Source organism: Oryza sativa, chromosome 9 (genome assembly GCF_034140825.1).
Source record: "Oryza sativa Japonica Group chromosome 9, ASM3414082v1".
Lineage (NCBI taxonomy): Eukaryota > Viridiplantae > Streptophyta > Magnoliopsida > Poales > Poaceae > Oryza > Oryza sativa.
The window spans coordinates 6,184,247-6,194,701 of NC_089043.1; the positions used below are offsets into that span (position 1 = coordinate 6,184,247).

Below are 10,455 nucleotides of genomic sequence, written 5' to 3' on the forward strand. Positions count from 1 at the left end.
GACAGCGGGTCAAGGGAATCGGTCCACCGTGGACCGGGACCACGGGGTGGCGCGGCTGACACGGGCACGGCTCAGGCTGGCCCGGCCGAGCGACGGCTCGCGGCGGCGCGGCCTCCTGCGGCGACGGCCGGTGCACGCGAGAAAGCGGCGGTGAGGCGTGGCAAGGGGATCCGGGCGGCCCAGGCGAGCGGGGCGGTGGCAAGCCGGCCGGCCGACCTAACGGCAGCGGCGCACGGCCCGGTGGGCGCCGGCGGCGGCCACTGGCGCGGCAGCGCGCACGGGAGACAGAGGAGGGAGGCAAGGAGGGAGAGGAGGAGCTCACCAAGGACGCGGCGACGAGGGGCGGGGAAAGGCGGGGGGGGGGGGGGGTGGCGCTTGGCGTCGGTGCTCCTCGGGATGAAGGCGGAACGGCGGCCCGGCGGCGTTCCGCAAGCGGGAACCGGCGGACGGCGGCCGGAAGGACCTGGGAGGATGGGGGAGAGGTTAGGAGGGGGAGAGAGGGCTCCCAGCGGCATGAATCGCTGGTCGGAGGGGAGAACGGGCGGCGGATGCTCACCGGCGCGAGGGGAACCGTGTTCCGGCGGGATCCCGGCCGTGAAAAGCGGCGGCCGAGGTGCTCCTCGGCGCTGCGAAGCGAGCAGCGGCGATAGCGCGACTTGGGGTGGCTAGAAGCGGCGCCAAGCGGCGGCTGGAGTCGGCGGCGGCGGTGGATGGAGGCGGTGCTTCGGAGGCGGGGAGGGGAAATGGAGCGGACGCCGGGGTGCGGCACGACGCGGCGAAGCCGCTGGTGGCGGTCGTGCGGAACGACGGTGGTGGGAGCGGCTGTGGCGACCGGCTGGAGGGTCGTCGGCGAGCGGCGGTGGGAGGTGCGATGGTGGCGGGGTTGTTTTCGTGCACGGGAGGGCTCGGGAGAGAGGGGAAAATGGAGAGGGAGGTGCGGGGAATGTTTTTATAGGGGAGGGGAGGCGGGATCGAGCTCGAGAGAGGTAGAAACCGGCCGGAGACGTGGGAGGAGAGAGAGATGCGGGAGGCGGCGACGTGGCCGGATTTTGCGGGGAGAGCGGGGGGAAACGGCGCGGACGTGGGCGACAACCGCGTCCACGCACGCGCGGGAGAGGGAGTCGCGCAGGAGAGGCGGCGACGTGGGAGGATTTGGCGGCCATGGCGGCGGTTGGGGATGGAGCTAGAGGTAGGAGATGACAGGTGGGGCCCACCTATCGGAGAGAGGGGGAGAGGAAAACGGGCTAGGGAGGATATGTAGACTTGAGGGAGAGAGAGAGCCGAGCGGGCCGAGGAAGGGAAGCCCGGCCTAGGAAGGAGGAGGGGAGGAATTTGGGCCGAGCCCGAAAGGAAGGAAGGGGAAGATTATTTTCTTTTCTTTTTATTCTTATTGGTTAAATGAACTTTGTGCTATTTAAAATTATTTCTTGAGCTCCGAAAATTCACGGGAAATTTCAGAGAGTATTTTAGGGCACAAAGAATATTGCAAAATATTCCCGGCCAATGATTTTTAAGGAAAAATTTTAATTCTCCCATTAATTCACTTGAATAAATTGCTTAACTTTTTATTTAATTTCTAGGAAATGCATTATTAAATGATTTTTAATCCCGAACGAAAATCGGGGCGTTACAGGTTGTATGGTCATGATGGGCTGTCGTAAGGAACTCGACAGTCAGGGATGGCTTCTCAAAGTACCAGGAGGGCATCGGATAGAGGGTATTAGCTAGTATATCAGCTAACTAGAATGTATGTATACTATGTATATTAGAAGTATAGGAATATATTTTCTTTCTCTTTTCTTTCCACTTAGCTTAGATGATTTATTATGAGAATGAGTAGTTATTGCTTGTGTGTCACTCTACCCTTGAATTATCTTAACCCCTACTTAGAATATGATTATCACAAGTAATATATAAATTATTAGTTGAGTTGTCTCTACATGATCTTCCCACGGGATAAAATAAATACGATACCCTTGGAATACTCTCAGGTGAAATGCTACAATGATATATCTGTGCGCTTGCGGATGAACTCTGTAACCATAATATTCCAAACATATTTCTGCGCCATTGCTGAGAATTATATTTCTAGTAATGTTGTTAAGAAATACCAACACTCCGCCTCTCCTCGCGTGTTGTGCCTCGCGGGTCACAGCCGTCTCTGCTCCCACTCTGCCTCTGCTCGCCCGCATAAATCTCTGCTCCAACTCCTGCTATCCATCACACCGCTGCCGCCTAGCCAGCCACCGGCCGCTGATACCGGGAGCTAGGGAGGCCGTGGCGTGTAGCACAGCAGGCAGTAGCAGTGCGCTGGTGCCACCTTCGGCCTTCGCCCTTCGATTCCGGCCTTCCCCTGCAGGTACTTTACAGGTCTGCTCCTTTACCTAATTTGCTCTATACTGATTTTTGATTGAAACTTGCTCTATGCTATCAATTTGTTATTTTTGATTGTCGATTTGTGATCGTCTATTAGACTACTATCATAATGTCATTGCCGATTTGTGATTAGTGAATATGCATTTTTTGTGGTCCATTCCACAGTCATGAATATGTGGTTACAACATATGTTTGCTTATTTACACGGCAAGTTTATTATATCGTGTGCCCCAGTGCCAGGAAAAATTAGTGCGCTGTGTTTCTTCCATCATGTTGGTCGCACCAGTAAGATGGGAAGTGTTTTACCTAGCCTATAGTGCTTCTTTAATCAGTAGATTGGGAGTTTAGGACTTTGCTTTTCTGAATGCTCAAATTGTATTCTCAGATTGCATTTCAGTGCATTCACAATCTTTTATGGCAATATGTCATGGTTAATTACACATTCTGCATGTAGCATCCAACCTGAAAATCATTTGATTACTGCAGCATTTATTCCCAGCAATAGAGCATCTGTGCGAGCAGACGATGACATATTTGTGCTGTAAACTATTTCTGTAGAAGTATTTGTCTTAAAAGTAATACTATTTGGTAATGTTTCTAAATCTATCCATTTTCAACCTTGAGTTCAGGTTTCTGCAGTACACGATCCCTTCAAACAAAATTAAATAGTTAATAATTTAATTACCAGTATTCAGAGGGCACTTTGTGTCGTAGGCTCTTCAGACCTTCCGTTATATTTGAGAGATGAAGTGAATAATTCAAGTCATCAAACAAACATAATGAAACATCCGACACCTCGCGAGAGAAATATTGGAGACATTGCTGAGCCCTTAGCCTGCCAGTCAACTTCAGCCTGAGATGTGCCCGTCAAACCACTCGAAGGCGGCGACCAGATATGTTACACATTCAGAAGACTTGACAAAAATGGCTAAAGATCTACAACCTCTCAAATATTTCTAACTCATACTCATGTGAATATAGTTTCCAGGATGTGCACTAGATTCACACTTTCATCTTAAGCATGATTATACATAGCAAACACAACTAAGATGAAAGAAACTTAAGACTTACAACAACTTAATAATTACATAGGCCGACCGGCCAAATAGACTTATTAGAGAACAGCGGAAGCTTGACTACCCAATCACAAGCACACCGACTAGGGGTTTACCCCATTAAGTTCTCATCCTAGAAGAAGCAATCAAAACCCGCATCACTTAAAGACTAAGTCTAAACCTGCAAACAAAAGGTTATATCAACAACAAGAGTCAGTACATTAAATTGTTTAATGGCAAGTACAAGTCAATCCTACTATACTACATGTAAGGCATATATTCAAAGGAAGGCAATATGTAGTTCAATTTCAGTATAAAGCAAGTTTTGTTTCGCAATTCTTTTGTAAAGGAGTTGATGCTTCAATTAACAAAACAAATTTTAAGTTTCAATATTAAGTTCATCATAATTCCATCATAATCAATCTCTTGTTGTCATCCTTCGACAACAAGTCATAATATATCACCACACACACACAACTCAACACATTTATCATTTCAAACCAAGGTCATATGTTCACATTTTAAAACATAGTCTATACTCATGACACTTCACCAAAGCGCTCTTGACCGTGAACACGGCTAATCAATTAGTTTAAAGAACTCTGCAAAATTTGTACACCTTTATCCACATGATGTGATAGAAGCCCAGAGGCTACACTCTAGTTGGTTCAGTGCCGGCCAAGCACCCCACACTCTACATTATGAGTGCGGACTAGAGGTCACAACGAAGCCTTTACACTACTTAGAATCTAGCCTTGCACCAGCACGATACGTGTTCCTCCATCCTAGGCATACTTGAAAATATGTCTAGAACCGTTAAGTGGCGGGCCCACGCCTTAAACTTAATGCCGTGGTGGCGGACACAACGGGAACCCACCCACGTGGCACAATACCGTTGTATTGGACAGACTTAGTCCCCTAAACTACCACGTCAGGGCAAATAGGAAGTTCCTCTGAATCATCGACTAATTCCTCAGAATTATCGACTAACTCATACACACCAGCCTACCAGAATGCAAGGCTAGTTCTAAATAGATTAATCAGCTTAGGCCATCCCATACTAGCACATGTGGATGTACGAATAACTTTAAGTTGGTGACACAAGTTCGGTCCTTACGGACTTGGCCAAACACTCCCCCTATCGGCATGCACCTAACACCATATGCACATCACTTGCCGCCCAAGTCTAAAATCACATTTTACACATTTTAGTTCGCAAATACCCATCATATTCATTTTATTCCAGCAAAGGTTCATGTGTCAAAAATCACATTTTAATTATAGATGGAATGAACATTTGCATATTTCTAAGCATGGCTAAGCAAGTAGTTGCATATAGAGCATATATAAACCCATTTGAGCACAAAGAGTGTGCTCTAACCATTTCTAGGGGTTCAAACAGCAAGAGGATCAATTATTCAAGGTAGGGAATGCAGCAAATAGGTCATAACTACCTTATCCCAATTTCAAATACCGAAATAGTCTAAGTTCACATGCAACTTTGCAAACAAATATTTTCATTCCTCAAATCATGGGATTCAATGTGTTCAAAGGATGGGAGGAGAAAACTTGCCTTGATCAGAGAAATGTTAGCACCTAATCCACTCCTTCACCGATTATGCAATTATCTAGATAAAGGACACGTTATGCAATTAAACACCGAAATAGCTGAAAATCTAAAATGCTCTAAAATTCATGATTTATGCACAGTGATTAGGTACTGGTCTTATAATGAATTTAGGTGAAAGAATTTTTATTTTATCTTATTCCATTTGGGAGTTATGAATTTTAGAGGTTTTATCGGTTTATAGTAATATAGTCTTAGGTAGTGTTACAAAATACTTTTGTAAAGTGATTTTTATTAGATTAGACTTCACAGGGGTGTGGAGATGTGTTTTCTAAGACTAACACATTTGGTTTCACAAATTTTGGATTTATAATGAATTCTTTATGCATTTTACAAGTTATAACGTGTTAGAGTTGTTGGTTCAGAACATGCTACCTACTGTTTAAGTTGAATAAAAGAAGTAATTTGGTTAACTAAAACATTTTTAGTTCACATGTTTATGGTTTTTACTACTATGGTTCATACTTTATAAACTAGGGGTGCTCTGATCTAGACTAGCAATACATTATATTAACCTAGAAATTATTATATGAGCTAAGTTCTTTTAAGTTTTAGTGGATGGGAAAGGAACTATGCTCCACTGTTCTAACAAGTTTTATTTAGGTTTATTCATAGCTAGAGTGCATTATAAATACTTCTACACATATATTTTGCTTAACCATTACTAAGTAATTAACTCCTAGGTTATCTATTTAAAGATTAGAGCTATCATTTGTACAAAAGGTGTCTTATTTTATTTTACTATGTTGAAGCTAACCATTTGCTGGTTCTATAGAAACTTGGTTCATTTCATTTGGACTAAAAATGAATTTTCTACAAATCTTACAAATTAAAGGCTTCTCTATGTTGGTAAATCCTTACATGATTAGAGACTTTTACTACACAGTAAGTATATAATTTTATTTCATAACCTGGGAATACACATTTTGATGATTCTACAGAACTTAAGTTTACTAAAATTGAAGCTAAGTTGAATTTTATATGAATTTCTAAAATTTAGCTTATCTAAAACTAGTCATTTTAAAGATAATAGTTTTAGAGGCTTTTGATGCAAAGTAAGTAATTACTTTTATTTCACCTAATCAGAGAGTGCATGATGATGAATTTGTAGAATTTGAGTTTGTTTCAAAATGAGTTTAGATGAATTTTCTATGTGTTTTATAAATTTGTATATGCTTTATGTATGACTTATCTTAGATAAATGTTAGAGGCAAAGTTTGTACAGTGAGTGTCAAGTTTTATATTCCTGGAATAAAGTTCATAACCTTAAGAATCTACAGCAACTGGAAACACTTCAAAATAAGCTATATTTGATTTCTTATGGATTTTACAAGTTTGTGCATTTTTCTGTTAAACATATATTTGTTTGGCATTGCCTTAATTATTCTCCAGATTTTAAAGGATGGGGTCCACATGGCTGTGAGGGACCAATATGCAAAAAGGCCCTTGAGGTTTCTAGGAATCAACCCGCAGTCCTAGGCCCATATGTCAGTGTGTTTCTACAATTGTAAACGGATCCCTGCACTTAATCTAATTCACGGGAGTCATCCCTCTGCTCTAGACAGAGCAGAGCTAGCCATGGCTGAGCTCGATCTCGAGCTCGCCAGCGGCAAACGTTGGCTCGTTTGAGGTTGAGGTCAAAAGATAAAATGAAGAGCAAGCTCTCGCGATTCCATTCCTCTAGTTTTCTTGGTTTGGGGACATCGGAGTAGCGCCGATGGCTAGTGTGAGCGGAAGGTGTTTTCGGGTGATGGTGCATGTGCATCTACAGTCATGTATTGGTTAAGTGGGTGCATGCATGTGAGTATTTGAGGTTCATGGGTATATACCATGGTGTTGGCCAGAGTTGATGAGGTCCAGACGATGGCGGCAGCACACGAAAATGGCTTGGCGACGGCGCTTCACTCCGGGATGACGTCGACGGCTTGATCTACCAATCCATCTGGCATGAATGAGGTCATACGTTGTTAGCGAGGTCTCAGGGATGCTTCATGTGCAAAGAATCAGACAATGGCTCACCGGAGAAGGCGGAATCGACCATGGCGACGGCGGCGGATTCAAATTGGCGCCGGGGAAGAAAAGATGCGTTCTCCGTGTTCTAGATGTCTTGGGCTGGGGTTCTTGAGGCGTTTTGAAGAGTAGGTCGAGGTGAGATTCTTGGCGCAGCGGCTTGCTCCGAGATGGTCGAGGATGGCTAGACGACGACGATGATTGAAGCGGCGGTGCTCCAGTGCGTGCTCCAGGGCGCCGTCGGCGTGGTCGCGTTCCGATGGCTGTGATGCACAAAACGGGAGGTGGTCAAAAGAGAAATGGTTCGGCATTGTGTGGAGATAAGGGAACGCGAAAAACATAGAGATGACCTCGACCCAATCGGCGTTGGCGAAGGTCGTCGCCACTACGACCGGCGGCGAGGTTGAGGATGACGGAGAGGCTGAGGACCTCTCCCTCGGCTTCTTCAGCTCTAGAGTGATGTGCGGAGTTGGGCGACTCGGTCTGGAGGAGATGGAGGCATGACTCAGTGACTTGAAGGCGTCGACACGTCGTCACCACGCGTCGACGCGTCCAGGACTCGGTCGGCTCTCGATCTCTCCCTCTCTGTGTTTCTTGGTCGGCTGAGGATGAGGGACAGAGGAAGGGCAAGCTAGAGAGGCTGCCAGGTGGGTCCAGGTCGTGGCAAACTAGGCTAGGGTGAGAGGGTTGGGTAAGATTCTGGGTAAACTTGATTTTCAGATCATTTTTCGGAATTATTTTCTTCTCTAACTTTGTAGCTTCGTAAATTAATGTGTAGACCAGATTATCTAGTGTTGATTTTACTGGAGGTAGATGATTACACCTAGATTCCATTTTCTTTGGTTGCACTTAAAAATAATGGGTAGACTGCTCACAGAAATTAAACAAAGATGGGCTATTAGAAAGCTAGATTGAATTTTTAGGAGGCTTAACAGAGGAGGAAAATTCTAGAAAAGTTATATTTATTCATGATAAATAATTTAGTATTTGAATAAATTATTTTCCATGTTCACTTATGTGCAGTTAAATGTACTTTTGGATGAAATATGGTTTTAGCCGATTAAAATTTAATTTGATTTCTTTTAGTTGTCTGCTTTGACTGATTAGTTCGAGGTATCAACTTGAATGTTAACATGTTAACAAAATTACAGAGGATAAGTTTGTGCTAATCACTGTTCACATAAATTTTTCCATGATTTTATCTTGCACAAAATATTTTAGAGAATTAGGATGACCTTTGTTTGTATATGTGTTCCCACTTCATAATTGCATCTAATATTATTATAGGGATTACATTAAACTTCTTTTAGACTGAGAAGATGATATTTGAGTTTAATATTAAGTCCACATGCTATTACCCAAGATTAACTATAGGTTTGTTTAGTGAAATAATTCTTTTAGATTATGCTCATGGGACCAATTATGGAATGCAAGACCAAAACTCCAAATGCACAAAGAACTCGAGCCTAGGCATACATTATGTACATGTATGCTCATATGCTTGGTGACATTTCTTGTATAACGTTGGGAATGAAAAGATTTTATTTTGCTCTCAAATTTTAATCATGCAATGGTTTAAGTTGGTCATCACCTAAGTTTAAAACGGAAATTTTTGCCTCTCAAAATTGGAGAAGTTAACCTCTAATTATTTTGATAAGAAATTTCTGAGTCCTAGAATTTCGGGTATGTTACACTTTGACTTTTGTACTTATCACTGATGGAAAATTGAGAACACTTCCCTTTTTCTAGATAGAAAAATCTCTGCTTTGACCTGATAACTTTATTATAACATGTTAAGGTATAGTATTACATATACACATTGAAAAATATTCCCGAGATAACCAAACATGGTTACTAATGAAAAGTTCGGGAATTTACAACCTGTCTATGGCTATTCCCTACATGTCTTGCTAAAAAAAATCGACCATCCAATTCAATATGTTTGTCAAGTTGTGGCACTTCCTAGCTTTAAGAATTTTTTTGGTGTCTACTTTACATGGTCCGCTGCTGATTAACCACGGCATATATATTATATAGTAATTGCTTTTTTTTATCTGGCTTATTATTCTCTTTTCCTGAACCATTCATTATGCAGTTTTACTGCCATAAATCAAGCTGGAATCATGTTTGCCTGCACCAACCATGCTCTGTAGAATGCTTTTAACAGGCATACAACACACCATTAGGGAATAATCTACAAGGTTTGGGCCATATAACTTCCCTTTTATATACTTTCTTTTGCACTTATTTTCCAAATTTATCTGTTGTATGTACATGATAGATAATACTGTCCCAGCATTGACTAATGTTTGAAGTTCAATTGTAACAGGTCCAATGCTTGCTTTGAGTACAAAAATGTTTTATGTTTTGTCGGTGCTTTTTTTCACCAGCTAAAGATCAATAGGAACTACAATTATATTTCATTTTGTCATTCACACCTTAGCTTCCAGTTCACTAAATGAAGATGAAGGCTGAAGTCAACAGAGATATGAACTGTAGGGAAAATGTACCTTTTGTTGCTTTGATTAGGAAGATTGAATGTTAATTTCAAGATGCAAATGGAGATCGATTTTCAGTCTTTCATATGTCAGCTTAAGTTTGTTCTGTTAAAAATGAAATGAAACTTAATTTCAATGCAAATGCTGAGGAGGGAATGCTTGATCTCAAAATAAAATGCTATCTTTGCTTGCTCCATATGCGCTTAGCCCCCATGAGCGATGATCTTCATGTACCATATTACTCACATTACCTGTATTTTTTTCGAATATCTACTGTAGTTTTAGAGCATATGTGACAGTGCAATTATAATTGTTCATTCTTGACATGCACTATGCAGGAATATTGCTTCAAGGCAAAAGAACCAAACAACATATTAGGTTATCCCATTATGAACAGTTAGGTTAAGCTGCACCTTACATGGTGAGATCACTATCCATATTTTATTATACACATGTAATCTATTTATTTAAACTACCCTGTCAATCCAATCTACTTTATATCCTTATTTTGGTGTTAGCTATAAATTCAAATAGCTTTGCAATATGGATCTATGCTGATTACCACTTATCAACGAATTGACAGAATGGACATATGTTGACAAGGTGACATCACAACATGTATATACAACGTAGAATCTATGTACATCAACTGTGTCTTGTGCTTCACAACTATGTGTGGAGCTTTCCAAGTCCACAAAACATTTAAGTTTTCTTTTACCAATCAGCATATGCTATATTATTCTAATATGTGCATAGATATATCTTACTCCGTTACAATGTCTCTTTGAAATTTCAAATTTATTTTTGTATAGTTCAAATAACTAATATGGTTACAAGCATTATACCCGCAGCAACGCGCGGGGCCACTGACTAGTTATATAGAACTATC

General features: G+C 42.1%; 2 long non-coding RNA genes across 3 annotated transcripts; one reads left to right on the forward strand and one right to left on the reverse strand.

The window, feature by feature from the left end:
• Positions 1-2,211: 2,211 nt before the first annotated feature.
• Positions 2,212-10,079, forward strand: LOC112936422 (uncharacterized). Of its 2 annotated transcripts, none has more exons than XR_003238595.2 (3): positions 2,212-2,370; positions 9,164-9,269; positions 9,905-10,079. It is a non-coding gene; the product is annotated as an uncharacterized lncRNA (long non-coding RNA). The 2 variants fall into 2 exon arrangements; XR_010735005.1 differs by having other exon boundaries at positions 2,212-2,359.
• Positions 4,927-7,542, reverse strand: LOC136351790 (uncharacterized). The gene is made up of 4 exons (XR_010735006.1): positions 7,419-7,542; positions 7,078-7,331; positions 6,888-7,000; positions 4,927-5,059 (listed from the first exon to the last, which is right to left on the reverse strand). It is a non-coding gene; the product is annotated as an uncharacterized lncRNA (long non-coding RNA).
• Positions 10,080-10,455: the final 376 nt, after the last annotated feature.